Below are 26,531 nucleotides of genomic sequence, written 5' to 3' on the forward strand. Positions count from 1 at the left end.
TTATGTAAAAAGAAAAAAAAAAGATGAAATTAGAAAATATATATTTTCTGTTTATGAGTTCTGCCAATCAAAATTTTGTGGCAGAAATTGGGTGATTACCATGCAATTTTATTTTGGTAAAATTCTTAAATTATTAGAATGTTTATTATAATTTCTAATTAGTGACTTGTTATAATCAAAATCCGCCCTAAAGAGTGTCCTTTCTTTTATTAGGTATCAGAGTAGGTATCAAGATTTCTACTTCTATACAAATGTGATATTTCAGATCTGTACATAAAAAATTTGTTGAATATATAGGTTGAGAATTGTTCTGTGTCGCTCTCTCTCACACACACACGCATTCTCACTTTTATAGATATAATAGATAGATTACTCTAGATATATTTCCATATGTCTGAATACCCTATATACAAATTTTCAAATCTGTAGATAAAAAAATTTGTTGAGTATATAGGTTGAAAATTGTTCTCTCTCTCTCTCTCACACACACATTCTCAATTTTAGAGATATAATAGATAGATTATGCTAGATATATTTCCATATGTCTGAATACCCTATATACAAATTTTCTAATCTGTAGATCCAATATTTGTTGAATATATAGGTTGAAAATTGTTCTTACTCTCTCTCTCTCTCTCTCTCTCTGGCTACCTCACACACACATTCTAACTTTTATAGATATAATAGATAGATTATGCTAGATATATTTCCATATGTGTGAATACCCTATATACAAATTTTCTAATTTGTAGATAAAAAAATTGTAGAGTGCATAGGTTGAGAATTGTTCTCTCTATCTCTCACACACACACATTCTAACTTTTAATGATATAATAGATTATGCTAGATATATTTCGATATTTCTGAATACCCTATATATAAAAATTTGTTGAATGTATAGGTTGAGAACTGTTCTCTCTCTCTCTCTCTCTCTCTCTCTCTCGCTCACACACACACACATTCTCACTTTTATAGATATAATAGAAAGATTATCCTAGATATATTTCTATTTGTATGAATACTCTATATACAAATTTTAAAATCTGTAGATAAAGAATTTGTTGAGTATATGGGTTGAGAATTGTTCTCTCTCTCTCTCTCTCTCTCTCACACACACACACACATTCTCACTTTTATAGATATAATAGATTATGCTAGATATATTTCCATATGTCTGAATACCCTATATACAAATTTTCAAATCTGTAGATAAAAAATTTGTTGAGTATATAGGTTGAGAATTGTTCTCTCTCTCTCTATCACACACATTCTCACTTTTATAGATATAATAGACAGATTATGCCAGATATATTGAAATATGTCTGAATGCCCAATATACAAATTTTGAAATCTGTAGATAAAAAATTTGTTGTATACATAGGTTGACAATTGTCCTCTCTCTCACACACACACACACATTCTCACTTTTATACATATAATAGATAGATTATGCTAGATATATTTCTATATGTCTGAACACCCTATATACAAATGTTCAAATCTGTGGATAAAAAATTTGTTGAATGTATAGGTTGAGAATTTTTATCTCTCTCTTTTTCTCTCTCTCTCTCTCGCTATCTCACACACACGCATTCTCACTTTTATAGATAAAATAGATAGATTATGCTAGATATATTTCCATATGTCTGAATACCCTATATACAAAGTTTCAAATCTGTAGATAAAAAATTTGTTGAATATATAGGTTTAGAATTGTTCTCTCTCTCTCTCTCTCTCACACACACATTCTAACTTTTGTAGTTATAATAGATAGATTATGCTAGATATATTTCCATATGTCTGAATACCCTATATACAAATTTTCTAAACTGTAGGTAAAAAATTTGTTGAGTATGTAGGTTAAGAATTGTTCTCTCTCTCTCTCACACACACACACACACACAAGTTCTCACTTTTATAGATATAATAGATAGATTATGCTAGATATATTTCTATATGTCTGCCTACCCTATATACAAATTTCCAAATCTGTGCCCAAAAATGTGTGGAATATATAGGTTGAGAATTGTTCTCTCTCTCTCTCTCTCTCACACATATTCTCACTTTTATAGGTTATATAGGTTGAGAATTTTTTGCTCTTTCCATCACTCACATTCACACTTTTATAGATATAATACATAGATTATGCCAGATATATTTACATATGTCTGAATACCCAATATACACATTTTCAAATCTGTAGATAAAAAATTAGTTGAATATATAGGTTGAGAATTGTTCTCTCTCTCTCTCTTTCTCTCTCTCTCACACACACATTCTCACTTTTATAGATATAATAGATAGATTATGCTAGATATATTTCCATACGTCTGAATACCCTATATCCAAATTTTCTAATATGTAGATAAAAAATTTGTTGAATATATAGGGTGAGAATTTTCCTTCCTCTCTTTCTCTCTCTCTCTTTCTCACACACACACAAGCTGAAAATTGTTCTCTCTCTCTCTCTGACTCTCTCTCTCTCTCACACACACACACACATGGTCATTTTATAGATATAATAGATAGGTTATGCTAGATATATTTCTATATGTCTGAATACCCTATATACAAATTTTTAAATCTGTAGATAAAAATTTTGTTGAGTATATAGGTTGAGAATTGTTCTTTCTCTCTCTCTCACACACACATTCTCACTTTTATAGATATAATAGATTATGCTAGATATATTTCCAAATGTCTGAATACCCTATATACAAATTTTCAAATCTGTAAAGATAGAATTTGTTGAATATATAGGTTGAGAATTGTTCTCTCTCTCTCTCTTTCACACACATTCTCATTTTTATAGATATAATAGATAGATTATGCTAGATATATTTCCTTATGTCTGAATACCCTATATACAAATTATCAAATCTGTAGATACAAAATTTGTTGAGTATATAGGTTGAGAATTGTTCTCTCTCTCTCTCTCTCTCTCTCACTCACTCACTCACTCACTCACTCACAAACACACACACACATTCTACCTTTTATAGATATAATAGATTATGCTAGATATATTTCCATATGTCTGAATACCCTGTATACAAATTTTCAGATCTGTACATAAAAATTAGTTGAATATATAGGTTGAGAATTGTTCTCTCTCTCTCTCTTCTCTCTCTCTCTTTCACACACATTCTCACTTTTCTAGATATAATAGATAGATTATGCTAGATATATTTCCATATGTCTGAATACCCTATATACAAATTTTATAATCGGTAGATAAAAAATTTGTTGAATATATAGGGTGAGAATTGTACTTACTCTCTCTCTCTCTCTCTCTCTCTCTCTCTCTCTCACGCACACATTCTCACTTTTATGGATATAATAGATAGATTATGCTGGATATATTTCCATATGTCTGAATACCCTATATACAAATGGTCAAATCTGTAGATAACAAATTTATTGAATAGATAGGTTGAGAATTGTTCTCTCTCTCTCTCTCGCAACCTTACACACACAACCACACGCAAACATTCTGACTTTTATAGATATAATAGATCGATTATGCTAGATATATTTCCATATGTCTGAATACCCAATATACAAATTTTCAAATCTGTAGGTAAAAAATTTGTTGAATATATAGGTTGAGAATTGTTCTCTCTCTCTCACACACTCACATTCTCACTTTTATAGATATAATGTATAGATTATGCTAGATATATTTCTATATGTCTGAATACCCTATATACAAAGTTTAAAATCCGTAGATAAAAATACGTTGAGTATATAGGTTGAGAATTGTTCTCTCTCTCTCTTACGCACACACACACACACACACACATTTTCACTTTTATAGATATAATAGATAGATTATGCTAGATATATTTCCATATGTCTGAATACCCTATATACAAATTTTCAAATCTGTAGATAAAAAATGTATTGAATATATAGGTTGAGAATTGTTGTCTCTCTCTCTCTCTCTCTCTCTCTCTCTCTCTCTCTCTCTCTCTCTCTCTCTCTCTCTCTGGCTACCTCACACACACACACACATTTTCACTTTTATAGATATAATAGATAGATTATGCTAGATATATTTCCATATGTCTGAATACCCTATATACAAACTTTCAAATCTGTAGATAAAAAATTTGTTGAGTATATAGGTTGAGAATTGTTCTCTCTCTCTCACACGAAACTGTGCGCTCGGCTTCTTCCCCCCCTTCCCACCTCAAATGCTTGGGAAACTGTGCACTGTTTTTGTTGGTTTTCAAGCTGCCTCTTCCCCCCCCCCCACACACACAGTTTAACAGTAGTAGGAGGTCAAGAGAAAGAGGGTGAGAGAGAGAGAAGAGTAAGTTGGTGAGAGAGAGAGAAAAGAGAAAGAGGGTGTTGGTTTTATATTTTTATTATCGTCTAATATTTTGAAAGCTGAATTTCTAATAAAATGTGCATCTATAGGAGATAATGCCTGGGAATGTGTTCCCCCCCACAGTTTAACAGTGGTGTGACGTCAAGAGAAAGAGGGTGAGAGAGAGGGAAGAGTAAGTGGGTGAGAGAGAGAAAGAGAGAGAAAAAAAAGAAAGACGGTGTTGGTTTTGTGAAAAAAGTTGTTATTTACAATTGTTCGCATTCTTGGCCTTTTGGTCAAGATCAAAGTGTAGTATCTGTTCTTCAGATGCTGCACTTCTATTTCTTGTTCTCTTTCGGTGGAGGAGAAATCCTCCACGACTGAGACAATTTTTATTTTTGTACCTTTTCTCCACGTTAAAAAACGACCCTGGTGTCTAACTCTGTCCCGTGGGGAGGCATAGTAAATAGGTACAATTGTTCGCCATTAGTGGATGTTGACGTCACGTCACGTGACATGACTAAGCGTTTTTTTTTTAGTATGAATAACATTTTTTGTTTTAATTATAAAGTCTACACTTAATTTTATAGAAAATGATGTATATATAATAGAAAAAAAAAATTACTGGTTTTGTTGGATTCAAGTGGATCCCCCCCCCTCCAGTTTAAGAGATAGCAGGTCACGTGGTAATATACAAAATGGCTAGCGTAAATATAAAGATCGGTTTTTTTATCGACGAATATTTTGAAAGCTGAATTTTTTTTTATTCCTGTACATTTTTTCCTGATATTTTTCGTTAAAACTCTTGTATAAATACTATTTTTAACCAGTTAAATACGTTGGAGACATTGTCATGGAGTTTAATAATCTCTAGAACAAAGCAGAAGAGAAATTACAAAAGTATCGGTAAAACAAAGTGTTTGTTTACATTTGTTCGCCATTACTGGATGTTGACGTCACGTCACGTGACATGACTAAGCGTTTTTGGATTATGTAATATTAACATTAAAATGACAGGTTTTTTGGGGGCCCCCCCCTAGGAGAGAAATGATCAGTTCACCCCCTTTTAATGGTCCGTTTGGTGTGGAATTTCGATATTTGTCATGCGGGTGATCAAGGTTCAATATGATACATAATTTGTCAACTTTGGTTGTGTCTGTCAAAAGTTTGAGCTGACGTCACGTCACGTGACACGTATTGAATAACGTTAAAATGACAGGTTTTTTTGGGGGCCCCCCTAGGAGAAAAACGATCAGTTGACCCCTTTCTACTGGTCCGTTTGACGTGAAATTTCGATATTTGTCATCCGGGTGATCAAGGTGCAATATGATACCAAATTTGTCAACTCTGGTTCCGTCTTTCAAAAGTTTTAGCGTTACAAACAAACATACATACATACATACATACATACATACATACACACCGATTTTTGCCTTTTATATATATAGATGATATGATATATATATATATATATATATATATATATATATATATATATATATATATATATATATATATAATGAAGCCAGACATAACTTTTGTTGCCAAGGTTGCAACCTCTCAAGTGACGTTAATCAGGACACCCTACACTGAAGATTCCCGAAAGGATGAAGCACTAGTGTCTGTAGATATTTACTTATTATAGTATATATATATATATATATATATATATATATATATATATATATATATATATATATATATATATATATACTAGCAGAAGTACCCGTCGTTGACTGGGTTCCGAAACAGCCTACAGGAAATGGACTGTGATTGATGAAAGCATGATAGGTTATGAAAAGGAGGGGGTGTAAAGAGATAGGTTTTGATACTCAAAAATTTTACCCTAAGCAAAATATGATGAAAGTAAAGATAATTTCGCGAAAATATATTTTTTTATATCAACTTTGTTTCCATTCGTAGCCAAGAGTGACCAACAAAATGATGTTTCCTTACAAAGAGAAAAAGTTATATATATAATAATATAAATATACAAGAAATAAATGTTACCATAGTCAATAAAAGTTACTTTTGTTGTAGAAAAGTTCATTGGTTTGTATTTTTAAGTAGTTTGTAAAAAAAATTTTTTTTTTTTTTAAATTCACGAACCGGTTTTAAAAAAATCAAAATAGCAGCGACTTTGAAATGGAGAGCCCCGTTTTCAATTTGAAGGAGGGGCACCTGAGCATTCTGTGTTAATAATTTAAGAGAGTTCCGTCAACGTAAGGAATATTTATAAACATATTTTAATGTTTTCCATTATTTTGTGCTTGAGGAATATTCGATTATGGTGTGTGTAGTTTATATAAAAATTCACTTAAGTAGTTATCGCCTCAAATTTCATTTTAATTTCGGTTCATTGAAATTATTTCAAGTAAAGAGCATTAAAAACTATTTCAAAACAAAAAAAAAAACATGACCTGAACTTTTATTGACTATGGTAACATTTATTTCTTGTATATTTATTTTTTCAGTGAGTCGTTTGTTGGCTTTTCTGCTAAACACTCTTACTAAATAATATCGACGAAATATTGAAAAACAAAGAAACAAAAGCAGTTTTGAAAAATAATGAAGCTTTACTTACTTTAGTAAAATAATCCAAAACAGCAAAATGGGATATTAAAAAAGTAAACACGTAATTACTTTAGTTTTTTAAAGCAAAGAATCGATATAAATATGAATACAAAGAAAATGGCGCCCTTTTCAAGCAGAACATCTTTATTTCAGTTTTACAGTATTGAACGGTGTAGTATTGTGCCGTCGGATTCAGGGTTGTACTATTGTAATGTAAAGAACACACAGAAAGGGTTGTAATCAATTGAATTCCTTCTAGTACACTGACAAAAAAAAAAGCTTAAACAGATATATAAATAAAAATAAAATAAAAAGGTTATGTAAATGTTTTTAAAAAGACATGTAATCACGTGAGAAGGATTTTTTCCTTCTTTTGACACGATAAAAAGTAATGTTCTTATTTTTTATTATTTATTTATTTATCTATTTTCGAAAGAGTACCACGTGTAAGTGGAGAAGAAAAAAAACAAAATTATGCAAAATTTGTGTCGAGAATTGTCTAAAGTTGCGACTTTTTGGGGGGGGCTTTCACTTTAATAAGAACATGAATTTATGAGGTGAATTTATTCGACACAATATGATTCAACTCAAAAAAATAAATAAAAGCTAACATGAATTAAGATTAAAGTTAAGGTGTTATTTTGGACCCTCATCCCTTTTAAAAAACCTTGTTAAACTTTGTGACATATTTACATTCTATGGAGGTCAGGCACGAACGAACACCCAATAATTTTATTATACCATATTTCTTCAAACTGAAACATAATTATCAAAGTATACTTACGCAAATAGATATGAAAAGTCTTTGTTAAAGTTTGTGCCATATTTCTATGGAGTACAGGCGTGGACGCAGACCCCACAATTTTATTGTACCATCCCTATTTAAGTTGAAAGATACTTATCAAAGTATTCTTATGTACATCTATATCAAAAACCCTTGCAAACGGTTTTTTTTTCATTTTTTATTTCCATACTTTGGGGGCCAGGCGCAAACGCAGACCCCACAATTTTTATGAACCACCGTTCTGCCAGATTAAACATACCCATTCCTGATCCTCGATACATCTTCTATCATTATATGTAATCAGTTTTTTAAAATAGTCAACCAAATAGGAGCCTATTCGTGACCACACACACACACACACACACACACACACACACACACACACACACACACACATATATATATATTTTACTTTGAGATATTGAAATGAATTATATTACAGGTTGGTGAATCTAGTGGTTTCAAGTCTTATAGAATACTAGAAGGAAATATTCATATTAGACAATCCCAGCCAAATAAAATTGCTCAATATACTAGATAGAGCAAATAAAAATCATAGTTTATATGTTCAAACTTCATTTAAAAGAATTCATTTCTAAATAAAATTTAAAATTTATAATTTAAAATGATGAAATGAGAAATGTTTATTCGTTTAAATGACCAGTTAAACTGAAATCATAATCTATCCCTAACCCTAACCCTAGCGTCTAAAATTTATTACCAAGGCAGAAGTTAGGTTTTTGGTTAAATTTATTTGTCACATTTTATTTAGAAATTTCGAAAGGATTGGAATCGGTAATTATATCATAATTGAGAATTTAGAAAAGAATCTGTAATTCTATTCGAATCGTCCCATCACTTTTTAGGAATTGTCCCATTGAAAATTGATAAATCCAACTATTTCTTGATGTCTCAAAAAGAGAAGAGACAACGGTGTATATATATATATATATATATATATATATATATATATATATATATATATATATATATATATATATATATATATATAGGACAACAAGAGTATGAAATGAAGTCACAAATCTACTAATATATAGTTTTGTGACTTCATTTCATACTCTTGTTGTCCTATTGTATAAGCTCCAATAATAATTGTTGAGCTTGGCATTATCCGGATAAGTTTCCTCTCGTGGAATTGAACTCTCTCTTTTCCTCTTACACATTAAGATATATATATATATATATATATATATATATATATATATATATATATATATATATATATATATATATATATATATAGCAAGTTTAAAAAATGTATATGGCGATTAAGCTACACTGAATATTCCGCGTTTCATCCACTCTAGGACTCTTCAGGCTGAAGAGTCCTAGAGTGGATGAAACACGGAATATTCAGTGTAGCTTAATCGCCATATACATTTTTTAACTTACTAACTAGCTCTACCTACGTATTGAACACTTTTGAAGTAAATACTTAAAGTTTACGCATAAATATATACTTTCGTATATTAATTTATGTGAGTAAAGTAAGTAATTATATATATATATATATATATATATATATATATATATATATATATATAGTATTATATTTATTTCTTCCTCTCATAGTAGTTATGTCAATATCGATGTTAATATAAGCTCAATAATTAATAATTTCTACTGATTAGAGCGGTTACCTTATTGTTTCCACTTCACTTCCGGTTTCCTCTCCTCATGCTAAGAATGTTTTTGTTTTTTTTTCTTTTTTAATAATTACGGTATTATTTAGAAAAACTAAGAAGGGAGAGAGAGTTCCTTTAACTATTCCCTTCTCTGACTGTAATGGGGGGAGGGATAAAAAAGTAAATAACATATATATATAAGCAATACTTGAAACAGCTGCAACATGCTAAGCTGATGAAAGCAGAATAAATTATGATCTTTTCCTTTCTGGAGACGAAAGGAGAATAAATGGATATTTATATTTTTAGCAACTGAAACAATATTTGAAAGTGAATAAATTATATCTATTATTATTTTTTTTTTTTCAAAGTAAGACAGTATTTATACAATTGAAACTAAAATCTTTCAACACTGTAACAGTTGTATAGTACACTTGCATTTAAGATGAGCAAGAAAAAACATGCATTATTTGCTTTTTTTTTTCATTTATTATTAAATTCATATTGAAAAGGCGGTTAAAACACTGTAACTTGCTTACTTTTATAGAATGGTCCCTGGCTTTGGTAGAGGGCCTCACACCAATATTTAATATGCACTGGGTAAAAAAAAAAAAAAAAAAAAAAAAAAAGCTATGTTTTAATGCAGGAAGAACATGAAGAGAATATAACAGGGTGTTTCAAAAGTCTTGGGAACATTACTAGTTATTAAAAATCGTTATGTTCCCAAGACTTTTGGAAACACCCTGTATATTAAACGTGTATGCATAATAAAATTAAATTACAATGAAACATTGAAATAATAGAAGGTTCATCAGATAGCAAATGCTACCTAAAACATAAATAAAGTTATAAGAAAATCCGTCGCCTCTGTCGAAAGTTTTAGGCATACATACATACATACATACATACATACATATATTTAAACAGACAGGTGAGATTTATATTATAGATAAGACTATAGAAGTTACTTTAATATAAATAAATGTTCATAGTTCAACAAAAAAACGTAAATGTAAAAAAAGTTGAGTGAATATTATTTACAAGTCAATGTGTTCATAGTGTATTGGGCAGCATGGCATTGTGTATGTGTGTGCATTTACCTGTGTTATTTTAGTGCATGTATAGATGTGTGTGAGTGATAAATGCTGGATACATGAGTCACTGAGTTCTTTCCTCTGGCCATCCTGGCCCACAGCATGGGATGGGGTGTCAAGTAGACATTCTTGGTTCATTTTGTTCTGTCCAAACTGATTTTCTTGACAAGGTCTTATAGGAATTTGTAAGTTTGCACTGACTTACTATATTCACATATAGGTGTTATTTTTTGAGGTTTGGAAAGATTTCCATCAGTTGTGTAAAAACGTAAAAAACGTTGAGTGAATATTAGTTACAAGTCAATATGTTCATGGTGTATTGGGCAACGTAGCATTGTGTATGTGTGTGCATTTACCTTTGTTTTTGTAGTGCGTGTGTAGCTGTGCTCGAGTTGAAATTGGTATGTGAGTCACTGGGTCCTTTCAGCTTGCCACCCAGCCATAGGCATAGGATGAAATGTTGAGTAGACATTCTTGGGGTCCTTTTCTTTGCTGGCTATATGAAGGATCTCTCAAACTGATTTTCTTGACCAGGTCCTTTAGGAATTTCTAATTTCGAACTGGCTTACTACATTTACATATAGGTGTTACTTGTTTTGTTTTTTTTGAGGTTTGGAAAAATTTCCATGAGTTCAAAATTCTTGGATTGAACATCTTTATATCAAAACCTTGCTAGCTTTAAGAAGTGATGGGAACTGGAACACGAACTAGAGAAAGAAAGACGGTGAATAATTAGGACCACTTGCATTTTAGTATTCATTTGAATCATACGAGATGCATTCAATAAGTTTCCAGACTTTTTTGTACAGGCATTTAAAATTGTCATAGACTCTTTAAAATTCAGTATGTTATTTCTATACATCTTATGATATGACTGGCTAATTTTTATGATTTCACATTCAAATGAACAACAGCAGGAATTGGAATACACCCTACTAAAACTTGATTGTCACAGCTGGTAAATTTCAAAAATGCAATCTGGATGTGGGGACACTTTAGAAGAACGATATGCAATAAAATTCTGTTTTTCACTTGGAAAAATGCCACAGAAACGTATGGAATGCTTGATACTGCTTTTGGACCATCTTGTATGAATCGAGCATCAGTTTTGAGTGGCATAAGAGATTCAAGGAAGGCAGGGAGTCTGTGAGGGATGATGAGAGGTGTGAGAGGAGTAAGAAAACCAGAACACCAGATTGATTGGTCAAATAAAGAATTTCATGCATAAGGACTGTTGTGCGTCTATAGAGACAATATGTGCACAGTTTGATATCAGTGTGGCAACTGTACAGACAATTATTCGCAAGAAACTGAATATGTGGAAGATTTGCACAAATGAACCAGTTCACAATTCCATCTGTCACAGACTATTTGACTAAGATGGGCATCAAGGCAGTTCCTCACCCTCCCTACAGTCCAGACCTTGCTCTTTGTGACTTTTGGTTATTCCCTAAGCTCAAGAAAAACCTTAGAGGCTGTCATTATGAGAAAATTGAGGAGATGAAAGAGGCTATGAAGAGGGTCATTGACACGCTCACACAAGAGGACTTTCATAGGGGTTTCCAGAAGTTGTTGGAAGAGTAAAACAAATGCATTGCAGCCGGAGGAGATTACTTCGAAGGGGACTAGAGTTTCATGTTTGGACTATCAATAAAAGTGTCCATACGAAAAAATTCTGGAAACTTATTTAAGGCATCTCATATCTGGATGGTTAATCTTCAACACGTTTTCCAATTTTGATTCCGTTTTCCAAAGGATAATGATTTCAGTGATTGATACAAGTTTACAAATTAAATAAATTCTTGTGCATATGTATTTTTAATTAATTCTATTAAATAAATAGTTTTTCAGATTGAATTCAAATTCATGATATCTTTTTGTTTTTATTAAATTGTGTGGTGGAAGTACAGAAGAGTTACAAAACACTCTCCCCTCCCAATGTTAAGAATGGCTTTCGAAATAATAACGTCATTATTTCAGAGCAATACCAAAAATACATAAATACCTAAATCCTTTCTATTATTAATTTATTCATAAAACAGATACAACTTTTCATCTTTCTTAAATTGTTCCATGTTTGTGGGAAACACAGCTAACTATTTCTCTTAGTCTTGTTCCATGTTTGTGGGAAACACTGCTAACTATTTCTCTTAGTCTGTCTGTCTGTCTCTTTGCCTGTCTGTTCGTTCCACTTTCTCTCAGAAACTATCGTACTGTAGTAGGTTTGGCTGAAATTTTGCATGCACCTTTGTTATGATAAGGTGCAGCGAAAGAAGTATTATGGTATCCATTCAATGCACAGTTAGAAATTAATAGGGATTAGTATTTAATTACACATTTTCTCAGAAACTAATGAGCTAATCTGGCTAAAATTTTGTATGCTCCTTTGTTATGATAAGCTGCAGCGAACTAAATATTATGGTATCCATTCAATGCATAGCTGGGGATTAATAGCGATTAGTATTTAATGAAAAAATTGGCACAAATTTAATTATATACAACCCAAATTCCAGTAACCATGTGTTTATTCATTCTTGATGGACAGTTTCGTTAACACTTAGTTGGTTAAAATGTTATATATCTTTATTTTTATGAGTGTAAATCATACTTGTTAGCAACAGAACCAACTTAAAAAAAGCACATCTTTCATAAAGTTTGTAATACCAAATTATACATATATCTCATCCATGGAAACACCTCAGCCATCACCATGTAAAAGGAGAATTATAATTGCTTATATCAATTTGCAATTAAGGTTACCGGTGACAAATGAAACTTGTTAACTTCAGGTCGGCGAACGACTACATCGAGGGATTAACAAGATTATGAATCAGGTCGGTGCATTTTGAGTGCGAACTGGTTAACGGGATGTTACCACCCCACACATGCACCTTAATATAAATAGAGGATGCACATGCATTTCCAGTCAGAGAGTCAGAGAGTTCTTGAGTTGAGTCTGCAGTCAACCTTTGAGTTCCGAGTTATAAGTCGTGAAATGCGAAAGAAGAAAACGCGTAAAGGTCAAGATGGAGAAGGAACAGTAGGTCACTTGCAAGAAGGGTTTTCCACCGTTTGACCGTTTGGAGGAATCAGAGTAAAGACTACCCCCCCAAAAAAAAAACTCAGCGCACTTGTTTGTGCCAGAGTCATTTCCAGATCCAAGAATTAAGTTAATTTTTTTAAATTGACATGAACACTAGGATACTTCAAGAAAAAATCAAATATGAACTAGTAAAATAAAAGGCAAATCAAATGAGGTATAGGTTGTTTAATTTAGCTTAAATTTGTGTTTTTTTTTTTTAAATGACAAGTACGGACTTTCTTTTTGGCACCACATATATATATATATATATATATATATATATATATATATATATATATATATATATATATATATATATATATAACAATTAGTGTTGGAACAATGAATTAGAGTCAGAAACTGGAAAAATTAGTGTATTCCAATGACAAAAACGATTCTTTCAAATCTTTTTTTATTGCTTTTGTTGAAAATTTAATTTTCCATTGTTGGTACTCATGATAAATATTTATTGTTTTTTAAACTACCAGTAAAATTAAAATCTATCTATCTCCCACAACAAGTGTAGTTTTATGTTTGTGAAAATATACGCACATATTACATGGGCTTTTATATCATCTGAAATTAAAAAAACAAATTTATAATTAAATATTTAGAAACATTTAAAAAGAAGCAGAAGTGGAAACGGTAATTGTATCATAATCAGAAATTTAGAACAGAATCTGTAATTGTATCGGAATCGAGAAAAATATTGGAATCGTCCCATCCCTAACATATATATAATACTTGCAGGTGCACCCGGCGTTGCACGAGGTCATATCAATTTAAATACAAGTGGCATTATGTGTTATCTTTATATTACAATTTCTATCTCCTCCCTCTCTCTTAAGCTCTCTTTACCTCTCCTCTTCTTACAGTCTTTATCCATAAATCTTTTAGTATCTTTCGCCAAACTCATTCCTCTCTCTCTCTCTTGTTTTGTTGTACTGAAAAAACTGTAATTCATATACTACAGCTAGCTTTTTCAAATATAATACTGCATTCTCACGTTTATTGCTTTGTGACAACTTCAAATCGCACAAAACAGTGAATAAAAGTAATTCCATTCATACCATTTACTTTCACAATATTATGAAGAGAAATTAAAAAGAAAAGATCTTAAAAATATATATGAAATAAAATAATTGTAAGATCGTAAATTGCTTCCGCCATTTCAGGACTGATTCCATATAACTCTTTCTTAAAAATATATACAAAATGAAGTCATTTTCAGATCGTGAACTGCTTCAGCCATTTCTGGAACTGGCTCCATATGTCTTCTTAAAAATATATATGAAATGAAGTAATATTCAGATTGTAAATCGTTTCAGCCATTTCCGGGACTGACTCTATAGACCCCCACCTCTTGAAAATAAATATTAAAATAAAGTAATTTTGAGGTTAAAAATTGTTTCAGCCAATCATGGAACTGGCCCCATATACTCCCCAACTTAAAAACATATGAAATAAAGTAATTTTGAGATTGTAAACTGCTTCAGCCATTTTCAAGACTGGCTACATACATCCCCTCTTCTTAAAAATATATAAGAAATAAAGCAATTTTCAGATCGTAAACTGTTTAAGCCATTTTCAGGACTGCCTTTATATACCAACACCTCTTACAAATAAACATGAAATAAAGTAATTTTATCATCGTAAACTGCTACAGCGATTTTGAAGACTGACTTCATATGCCCTCCTCTTAAAAATATATATGAAATAAAGTAAATTTGGCATCGTAAATTGCTTCAGTAATTTCCAAGATTGACACCATATTCCCCACTTCTCTTAATAATATATATATAAAATAACTAAAAATATAGATCGCAAACTGCTTAAGCCATTTCCGAGACTTACTCCATATACCCTCCCCTTATAAAATTATATATAATATAAAGTAATTTTGAGATCCTAAATAGCTTCAGCAATTTCTGAGATTGAGCTATATAAACCCTATCTTATATATATATATATATATATATATATATATATATATATATATATATATATATTTCATATATATATATATATATATATATATATATATATATATATATTTCATATATATATATATATATATATATATATATATATATATATATATATATATATATATATATATGAAATAAAGTAATTTAGAGAGTGTAAACTGCTGCAGCTATTTCCGGAACTTACTCCATATCTTCCTCCTACTCTTAAAAATAGATATGAAATAAAGTAATTTTGAGATCATAAACTGCTTCAGCCATTTCCGAGACTTCCATATCCCCCACTCTTCAAAATATATATGAAATAAAGTCATTTTTAGATTGGAACATGCTCCAGCTATTTCCGAGACTGACTTTTTTTTTTTAATTACATTTTCACCCTAAACAAGGCACATTGCCACTTTGATATAGGGGACTACTATCAGGGACATAAGCCACAGGGATACTATGTGGGGAGTTGGGCAGTAAGATGTCAGTTCACATTACACTTGAACTTCTGCATGCCAGTACAGTTGGGGAAGCAGGGACCTGGAATGGAATTCCAAAGTCTATCGGTTCTGGGAAAGAAATTACTTGAGTAGAAGGCTCTCTTACATCTACTGTGGAGGGGTGGGATTTTAGCTGCTTGTCGGGTTTGTCGGGTGTATTTATGTCAAGGGAGTACAAGTGCTTGCAATTCGTCGGAGCATTCACTGTTAAAGTACTTGTAGAACAGGCAGAGGGATGCTACATTTCGTCGATGGGACAGAGGCTGAAGCTTAGATGACAGTTCAGGACCTATCAGGTTGACGACTCTCTTTTGAACCTTGTTTAAGAGCGAGAGACTAGTAGCAGATGCACCGGTCCAAATATAACAACAATACTCCATACATGGGCGAATGGTGACCTTATAGAGGTACAGGATACTATCAGGCATTAGTAGCTTTCTAGCATGGTAGAGAGAATCTACTTCTTCGCAGTGGTCCTGGCAATGCTCTCAATGTAATTGTTCCAACTCATGTTTACTGTGAACGTTAGGCCGAGGAGTTTAAAAGATGTACTTTCAGATAAAGAGTCTTTGGCCATTGCTATTGGTGGTAGAGAAGGTTTCTTGTAATTATTGAAGGAAACAAGTTTAGTCTTGGCAGCATTGAATGTGACCATCCATTTTTGTCCCCATTCCACTACAGATTGGAGGTAATCCTCTAGTGTTTCTGCCATTTCTTTAGATATGTGTTCATTTGTTTTCCTGTCATGTGTGTTATAGAGCATGGTGTCATCAGCATATATACCCATGTCAGAGACAATTTTTCAGGAAGGTCATTTATGCATATTAGGAATAATAGAGGTCTAAGGATAGACCCTTGAGGCACTCTCGCATTTATATCATATTGTTTAGATGTACAACCGTCAAGGACAACCTGGATTTTTCTCTTATCTAAGAAGGATTTAATTATGTTAAGTATTCTTCCAGTGATACCGCATGATTTGAGTTTCCTGAAAAGACCTTCATGCCATACCCTGTCAAAAGCCTTAGATATATCTAGAGCTACTGCTCTACTCTCCCCTGCTTTGTCCAGTGAATAGTTTATACATTCAGAGATTACAGTTAGGATGTCTACTGTGGAATGGTCTTGCTTAAATCCATATTGTTGGTCGGTTAGAAGTTTAACATCTGTAAGGTGATGGACTAGAGCTTGGTTAATTATGGACTCAAATATTTTGGCGAAAAGTAGGAGGTGGCTAATGGGGTGATAATTTACTGGGTCAGTTCTTTCGCCAGAATGATTAAAAACTGGTACCACAGAAGCAGTTTTCCAGCAAGTAGGAAAGCAAGATTCATTAAGGCATTTGCTGTAAAGTTTGGAGAGAACTGGAGTTACTTCAGCGGAGCACTTTTTTAATAGCACAGCCGGGATGAGATCAGGTCCACATGCTTTTGAAGTGTCAAGATATTTTATGATAACATGCACCTGAGAAGGGGTGATTTTCAGATCATCTAGTGTGGCATCTGTCCATAAAGGAAAGTCAGGAGGAGGTAGTTAGCAGGGTCCAGTGTGGAGTTGGAGGCAAACCGACTGGCAAGCATGTTAGCCTTCTCAGTTGCTGAGCAAACAACTTCATGATTGTTGGATAGTGGGGAAATTGTTGATTGCCCATTATTTACTACACTGTTGTAAATTTTCCAGAAGTCATGGGTTCCTAATTTCTGTGCTTCGATGCATTTTTTAGTGGTTTCAGTAAATTCTCTCTTAGCTGTCGCTATTTCTTTCTTACAGTTACTTCTGGCTTCTATATACTTCTGTCTGTTTGAACTGGACTTATGTCAATTAAATCTGCGGTATGCATGCTGCCTTTGTGCAATGACAGCTGCACAAGTAGAAGTAAACCATTGGGGAGAGTGGGGCTTGCTATAAAATTTCCGCGTGGGAGCATGTGCTCCAATTACTGTTTTGAACTGTTCAGTGGTCTCATTTGCACACTGTTCAGCAAGTGAAAAGATATTTCCCCAATGATGTGATCCCTGATGGCTTCTCAGTCAGCCTTTTTATAATATCTTGTTGTTTTGAGCAATGGCTCTTCAGGTTTGGCTCTAGAGTTTAGGGCGATTTAAACCATTATCACTGCATGATTAGCGTTCCCAGGTGGGTTGTGGGCATTCATAACACAATCAATGTGGTTAGAAACAGATCTAGAATGATGCGTGTTGTCCTTGCTGATCTGGGAAACGGGTTGGAAATGTAACCATCTGTGATAAGGAATGAGATATAGAGAAGCTGCGTCTGTGTAAGTAGAAAATCGAAGCCAGTTGCTGTGGTGGACATTGAAGTGACCAAATACGTGCACTTGTGGACTAGTGTCGAGGGAAAGTGCTGTATCTATGCTGTCAGAGACTTTGTTTATTAGGGTACAGCTCTGGGTCGAGGGTGAGCGGTAGAGAAAATAAAAATAACTAATGTTATGTTGCATGTTAAGTCTAAAGTACATAAAGGCTTGATCGTCCAATTCTAGTTTTGTTTCTCTAGTCAAGGGGAGGGTGTTTTGAATATAGACTCCAAACCCGTGCATATGTCTGTCAGAATCCTTACGGCAGAGTGGGAGATATCCAGGCATGTTAAAGTAGTTAGAGGGGATGGAGAGTGTAGGTAAGTCTCACTTAGTGCTTAGATATCCGGGGTATTTGTTAGGAGAAATGCTTCAACGTCATTTAAATTAGTTCTAAGCCCACGGATGTTCGTAAATGCAAGGGAGGAGGCAAGTTGGTTTTGTTTGCGTTTTGGCCTTGTTTAAGCATAATTTTAGATTGTACTGTAATTTTTTTTTTTTTAAGAGTTTCAATTTAGATAAGGTGTGCTGAACAAGTGGTTATGCAGAATACTAGACATGCAACACAAGTAGACCATCAGTTGACCTTCCATCTAGTAGGATTGTGGCCTCAGAAAAGCCCTCCAGGGATGAGTGAAGGGTCCCTTTCCATGTGCGACATGGCACTACAAACATCCCAATATTATTCAACTGTTGATGGAGCAGCCGCTCTAAGCTCTACCAAAGAGTAAGGGCTCCTGTAATACCAGTCGGGAACAGCAGCAAGGAACTGTCAATTCGGTACCCTCAACCCATCAGACGATAGTCAACCCAATCTACTTGCACTGGCACTATGGCATTCAAGCATTCCCAAATGCCCAGTTTAGAGGGATGGGATGTGTCGCAAATGAGGAAAATGGCGTTCATTGCCCTAGTCAGGAAACAAGATCAACCACTGAGTGTTTCTCTCAAATCTCTGTGATTCGACCTCTACGCCTGAATAATAGGCAAAGGAGTATGGAAGCCGGGCGATAGACAGTGACTATCAAGCAGTTTGCAGACCGGTAATTTGTTTGAGTCACCAGCCCTATGAAGGTTGTCATCCAAGACTGGAGAGGCCTCCCTCCTTTTAGATTTAGCTTCAAAGTTTTCCTTCTTCTAGACAGATGACCTGGGAAGATCTACAGGTCTATCAACACCTAGAGGGTTTGCCCCACGCCTGGGTCTTAATCCAGGTATTTCTGCGACCCGGCATAGGTAGTTAATGTTACTGGGTTAGTTTGTAAAGGTTATATATCTACTGAAAAATTACATTTCATTGTTACTGGAGGAGGGGTGAGTAAAAGTTCATGCAGTGGAAGCAGCTATATTTGCAACAGGTTTAATATTTTTCCTTTAAATTTATAAAAAAAATTTTTTATGTTGGCTTAGGAATAGGATAACGTGTTACAGAATGGCTTGATATTAAGTATTAACTAAAAATTTGTTGCCCAAGCTGTGGATATTTCAGATGGCAGGAGGGTTAAGATGTATATTCAATGTAGATACAAGTAACGTCAGTTTTTATATGAAGTACAATACAGTACAGGTATAATTGGAAGAAAATTATAAGCTATGGCATATTCAGTATGTATAATAAAGTAAATAGATATATGGGCAGATTTCCAGTAGATGCATATATATGGAAATTGTAGGTATTAAGTATGCTTCCACTTCTAATGACAATATCTTCAGCTTTCGTTTAAGAATCAGGAAGTTGTATTTTGCATTACAGAGTATCGGTTCAGTTTTTGCATTTATCATTGCAAAACTAAGGAAGAGATAGCTATCGCTATGTAATATAGATAGCTGTAAATCTAAGTACAGACTATAGCTAGTAAGTATCTACCTGGATAAGAATAAACTAATGCATGTCTTAGAGGTAGAAATGTATAGATGTTTAGTGATAATGACTTCCAATCGATCAGCATGTGATGGTTAAGGGCTGAGAGCTAAGGCGTGTATAATGTATGAGTGTTAGTGACAGCTTGGGGAGTAGAGCAGATTGTTAGTTTTCAGAAGAGGATTAAACTTACAGAATACAGTAGAACTAATTATTAGAATTTAGAGTGTCAAGTTTAGGTAGAGAAAACATTTTTTTTTAAATTTAACATGCAAATTAGACAAAGGCAGTCGTCCTGGAGGTAAAATATATATTGGATATACGTAGCAAGCCAGCAGGGGTGTTTGTACCGTAATGAGAGAAACAATTAGTACATGGCACGTCGGAATTCGTAGTTAAAGACAGTCAATTAGGTCAGGCACAAAGCATTGTGTATCTATTCAGAAATAGTCTTAGTGACGTATCTAAGATCACTGTATATTTCAGGTACAAATATAATTGAAAGTAAGACAAACTATATTCAGTGGTTTGATATAGATAGAAAGGAAGTCACATAATACAAACGATCTTATAGTAATTGTAGATATTCAGTGTATTACTTAAATAAGGTCCTATCTTCTTCTAATGTAGGAAAAATAAATCCCGGTTTGTGATAAATTCGGAAATTAACTTTGCCTAGGCTTTTTAATCACTAGTTTACTTGGAATATAGAAGGGGTGAACAGTGTTTTGCCCGTTCGAGGGGGCTTTACGAATTTCAGCTTAAGACAAGAGAAAGTTCGCAAAACAAGAAAAATAAAGACACAATAAATAAATATAAATAAATACATAAAACAAAACAAAAAATAAACGAGGTAGCATGTATAGATTTGTTAGGATTAAGATGAATTTTTTAAAATTAGCACTTATCGTTTGTTTTAGGCACCATGGTTTCCAGCCCGTTTTGCTGGGCCGAAAGAGAATTTGACCATATTTTTTTTTAGGTGGGAGGGTACTTTCTTAACCCGGATATTGTGTGCACATGTGTCTATCTATTTATAGAAGAATATTCTTCCTTGCGCTCATGCGTGTAAATATGTTAATTTTATTTACATTTTTTTTTTTTTGGTTTAGATAAAATCCTATCTCCTTCTAATGTAGGAAAATTAAATCCCGGTTTATGATAAATTCGGAAATTAACTTAATATTACTCAATAGTACCCCCACCCCCACCCTTGAAAATATATATAAAATAAAGTAATTTTGAGATCGTAAGCTGCTTCAGCCATTTCTGGAACTTACTCCATATACCACCCCTATTCTTAAAATCTACACATAGGGGGTAAAAAATTATATAGTCGGGGGTAAATAACTGAAGTATCTGATAATTTAAAATATAATTATTTCTTTTCAAATTGTCTTAGAAACGTAATACAAATTAATTTCATTCTTTTCTATTTAAAAAAAGGTTTGATTTTATTTATTTTTGTGATATGAATGTTATACATATCTATACAAAACCTGAAGCCTTAAACGGTACTTAGGCATCCTTTGAACCAAACATAATTTAGTGTTCAGCTCGACTTTTCCTGGAACACGACGTCAACAGCTCGGGTTTAGCTACTGTCTAACCTAACATGGCGATCAATATGCTGAGTTTCAACTCAACATGCATGCACACACCCAAGCAACAAACAAGAATTTGGAAGAGGAAAAAGAAAAATCCACCATTTCTTACATGTAAGTCAGGAAAAGTAGAGAAAATTAAAAATAAAAAAATAATTTGACCATCTTGGAACAACAGCTCCAGACACCGGATGCAGTGATAGACTTTTGTCAACAGAGGAAACTAATGGCAAAATCACTAAAATGTGCAACCTACGGCCACAAGTGTATCCTAACAAAAAGAGGGAGCATAACAGACGACTTTGGTTGGAGATGTAGCAATGTTAAATATATACGGTGGACAGCAATCAGAACTGGGACCTCCTTTGCAAAAATCACGGCTGAAAATCGCATGCATTATCAAACTGATGTATCTATAGGTGTGCAAGATGGTAACAACCTCCTTCATAGATCCTGAAATGTAGATAACTACAAATCATGTGGAGCAAACAGAGAGGAGGCCAAACAGCGCAACAAAGAAGAATGCGGAACCAGCCAGGAACTTTCGGACACCTATCTTTTAGAGTTTATATGGAGGTAAAAATTTGGTAGCGATCCGTTTGCCTCCATATTAAAAACATCTTCCTAAGGAAACTTTCCTGGCATTGGAAGAACAAAAGATTTCAACTACTCCCAGTAGAATCGACAAAAAAATAAACATGCCCAACCCACCTACTTTTGTTGTTTCATAAAAAATACTTGAAAAATTAAAAAAAAACAAAAAAACAAAAAAAAAAAAAACACCACCACCTCTAAAAAAGTTTGTTTCAGTTTTTCTTCATGAAATAAAAAAAATACTTGAAAAAAAAAAATTATCAAAAACATTTGCTTTAAATTATTTATTGGACAAAAAAAAAAACATTTGCTAACACTTATTTATTTGAAAAAAAAAATTGCTTAAAAATTATTTTTTTGACACAAAAAATAACCACCTTTTCTTTACACAGTTAATACAAACTAAAAATTATGATAGGTTTTTACTTTTTTTCTGTTGATGTTGTTACATTTAAAATTTTACATTTTTCTTTTACGTAGTGTTGTTATGATTTCATTAGCAACGCTTGGCATTATCCGGCTTTTGGTTGAGAATGGGTATTCAGTTATAATTGATATCATCCATTATACTATATTTTAAAAATTATTTTCTACTTTAACAGATTCTTATACGATATAAATACTGTTTATCCGAAAATTGCAAATAAGATACAGCATCACCTATTTCATTAAACTTTTGCAAAGTATTATTATTATTATTATTATTATTATTATTATATACAAAACTGAGCGTATGGCATCACATCTCGACCTGACCGAAGGGAAAATCCTGGTCCTTTGTTGTTGTGGCAAGGGCTTGTGCTTGTGTGCGGGGGCGGGTGTTGATACCTGCAATTGGTTTTAAAGCAGGGGTGGCCTTTGAGGTATCTCTGGCATATGGGGAAATGTTTTGGTTGTTGATGAACCTATCGATGCTGCTGCTGGTGTGGGTTGATCTGTTCGCTAGTGCTCGCACAGTTCGGTTAAGGGTGTCTGTTAGGTCAGGTGTATTCGTTCGTTGGGTTTCTCTGATTCGAGTGGTGTTTTTGAGAGAGAAACGCGGTGTCTTGGAGAGCGGCGGAGTTGGATTTTACACCACGATCTAAGTATCTCTGAACCTCAGATGCTATGCCAGTTGCGTTGTAGTGGCTGTCCATTGTTTTGACAAGGTGGGGGTAAATGTTATAGTTCCATGCTTTGACCTTTCCGCTCATAAACATTGCACCTATGATTGAAATAAGCCCGTCGACGGATAGCTTGGAATTCTTGTCCTTTTTAAATTTTCTTTGGATGTGCACAGCTGCTTCTCTAAGTGTGTTTTCAAGCCGGCCTGCAAAATACGTCAGTCTTTCATCTTCTCGCCGTTCTAATTCCCAAGCTCGGCTTAAGTGCTGAAAAGTGGTCATCTAGCTGCCGTGGGTTGCCAGAAGATACTCCTTTAGGAGGATGAAAGTGGCTGTATCCTGCTCAGAGTCGAGCATCTGTTAGAATACGCCTTGGTCCAATAAGTCTTTTGCGGACTTAATGAATTCGTCTTCCAAGCTGGGGTGAGATGGTAGTTCTGGTGCAACGTGAATCATATATATTTTGTTTAGTGTAGTAATAAACTGACTCCCGTCGTTTCCCGGGCGGAAGGTCTTTTGCTGTCTCATGGCATCTCAAATTGTTTGTTGACGCATGAGTAGTCTGTAATCGCCGTTTGCTGTGTGGGTCCGGTCATTAAGTTGAAAAGAAACTGTTTTTGTTCCTTAATTAGCGTGAACAGTTCGAACCATGTGAAAGCAGTGTAGTTGTTCATGTTTCTCTTGCTAAACGCTCTGACACCAATTTGTTATATACAAAACTGAGCGTATGGAAAACAAGAAATTGACAAACGAATGGGGTTAAGTTCAAACGTTTATTTAAAGTTTAGAACGATCGTGAAACGAAACGGCGTGTCAGGATAGTTTGGCAATAGCGGCTACTGGTTGCTGATGGAGCAAAGTTCACAGTATGGCTCACATTAGTTTTGGCGATGGCGGCGGAAGTGGCTACTGGTTGCTGACAGAGCGAAGTTCACAGCGCAGCTCACATAGGCCTAACTGCCCGTTTGTTGAGAAGGCTGACGCTTTTATAGTCATGACACAGACGTAGGTGAAGGTAAAGAGAGTTCTGATCACTGGCTTGAGTTTTGTTTTTTTAACTGTGTTTGTTTTTTGTGCTTTAATGTGTTGTAAAGAATCGTCTGTTTGGTGTATGTATGCATGTGTTATATCGATTTAAAGTTGTGAATGTAATCTAGTTAGTTTTGTATTGTTGCAGTGTTTTGTGAAATAAATATTCGTGTTTATATGCTGCAGGAGTTGCATTTACTGTGAGGTTTGTATTTTGTATTTTGGTTTTTCTTTTGATGTGCGGCCTTCTCCGGCGTTTTTCTTTGTTAAAGTGATGTGCGAGCTATTCTATTGATGGGTGTACATGAAAAAATGGGCTTTGAAGTTGTCGTGTGTTTTTAGTGAGTTCATTTGCGTTGTATCGACGAACGACTTTGTCTTAGCATTGCCATTATTGTCGCTGTCGCTGCTGCTGGTTTCTGGTTTATTATTAATATGGAGGGATATGTGATATAACATTATTATTATTATCTTGTTTTTCTTTTTACAGTAAGACAACAAAAAATGGGTGGAACGATAAATTTGTCACTCTAAAGAAAACAACACTACAGCTTTATTTAAAAAATTTTTATGGAAAAAATTAATTAAGAAAACTTGATTATGTAGTAGAGCTGATAAATATTCAATGTAGCCACCTTCAGCCTCAATCACCGCCTCGAAACAGCTCCAGAACTGGGAGCATGCCTTTTCCACAAGCGCCAATGGGAGCTCGCCGAATACTCGGTGGATCCCGGTGATCAGGCTAGCTTTGGTGTTGTGGGAGGTCATGTTGGTGATGTTCTCAACATATGACCAAATGAAGTAGTCCAGCGGGTTCAGGTCAAGGGAAGGAGGGGGCCAGTGAGAGAAAAGTACAAAGTTGTAGCACTCCTTCTGAAGCCAAGACTGGATCTATTTGGACTTGTGAACCGACGTTGAGTTTTGCTGCCATACCCAGTGTCTGCCAGCGGCCACCTGATTGCACTAGGGGATCGCCACATTTTTCAGCACATCTAGGTACAATTTGATGTTGACTTTAAAGCTAATTTCGAAGATGTGAGGTGGCATAATGTGGCCCGTACTTGAAACCACACCAAAGATCATAACTGTAGCCGGAAACTTTGTTGAGCTGTGCCCTCAAGCATTGAACCATCTTGATTTGCATTTTGAGGGTGCTGGCAATGGTCCTGTTGTCATAACATGGATCCATAGAGAGCATGAGTTGTACATTCCCAATATCGCTTGTTGAACATTGTGTCACTTTCAGACATGATAGAAGACTCCTATCGCTCTTGGGATTTGTACACATCTGGCCAACTATGAGTAGTAGATGGTCTGCAAAAAAAAAAATGAGTAGTAGATGGTCTACAACAAAAAAAAAAGAAAACTGGAAACGGAATCATGTCATCTTTTCTATCGCGACAATTTTATCATTCCACCGTATACATACTTGTTATTTTGACAGTACCAATAAAAGGCCAAATTTTTAGATCAGAATAAAAACGTAAACATTATTTGATAGGGTGAAGTATGAGTTAAAATTCTGCATTGCTTAGGAATACATCAAAACAAATATTATATTATATTATATTATATTATATTAAAACTTGACGTTGTCCGAGCATATATTAAAACAAATATTATATTGTTGATGAGGAAGGTAGAAAAGAAACTCGGTATTGGTCAAGAATACATTAACCAAGTATGCATTTCATTATATTGTTGAGGTGAAAGGAGAAGAAACTTAGCGTTTCTTGAGAATACATTAAAACAAGTATGTGTTTCATTATAGTTTGGAGGGAAAGAGAAAGAAAACAAAAACTCAGCATATATGTTTCATTATATTGTTGACAAGAAACTCGGCATTCATCAATAATATTTTAAAACAAATATATTTTTCATTATATTGTTGGAGAGAGGAAGTTTTGAAAGAAAGATGTTACACACTTTTTAATTTTATTTTTTATGCCCCAGGAGTAACACTAGGTAACCATACTAGTTAATTATAAAATAAAGTCTTTGTTAGTCTTAATAATCCCAGGCAGTGCCAGATTGAAACAGCTAGTATGATATATAATA

General features: G+C 33.8%; 1 pseudogene; it reads left to right on the forward strand.

The window, feature by feature from the left end:
* Nucleotides 1-4,587: 4,587 nt before the first annotated feature.
* Nucleotides 4,588-4,721, forward strand: LOC145294387 (U2 spliceosomal RNA; annotated as a pseudogene).
* The last annotated feature ends 21,810 nt before the right edge of the window (nt 4,722-26,531 follow it).

This window comes from Euprymna scolopes, chromosome 15, assembly GCF_053919585.1.
Source record: "Euprymna scolopes isolate OS-2025 chromosome 15, ASM5391958v1, whole genome shotgun sequence".
Lineage (NCBI taxonomy): Eukaryota > Metazoa > Mollusca > Cephalopoda > Sepiida > Sepiolidae > Euprymna > Euprymna scolopes.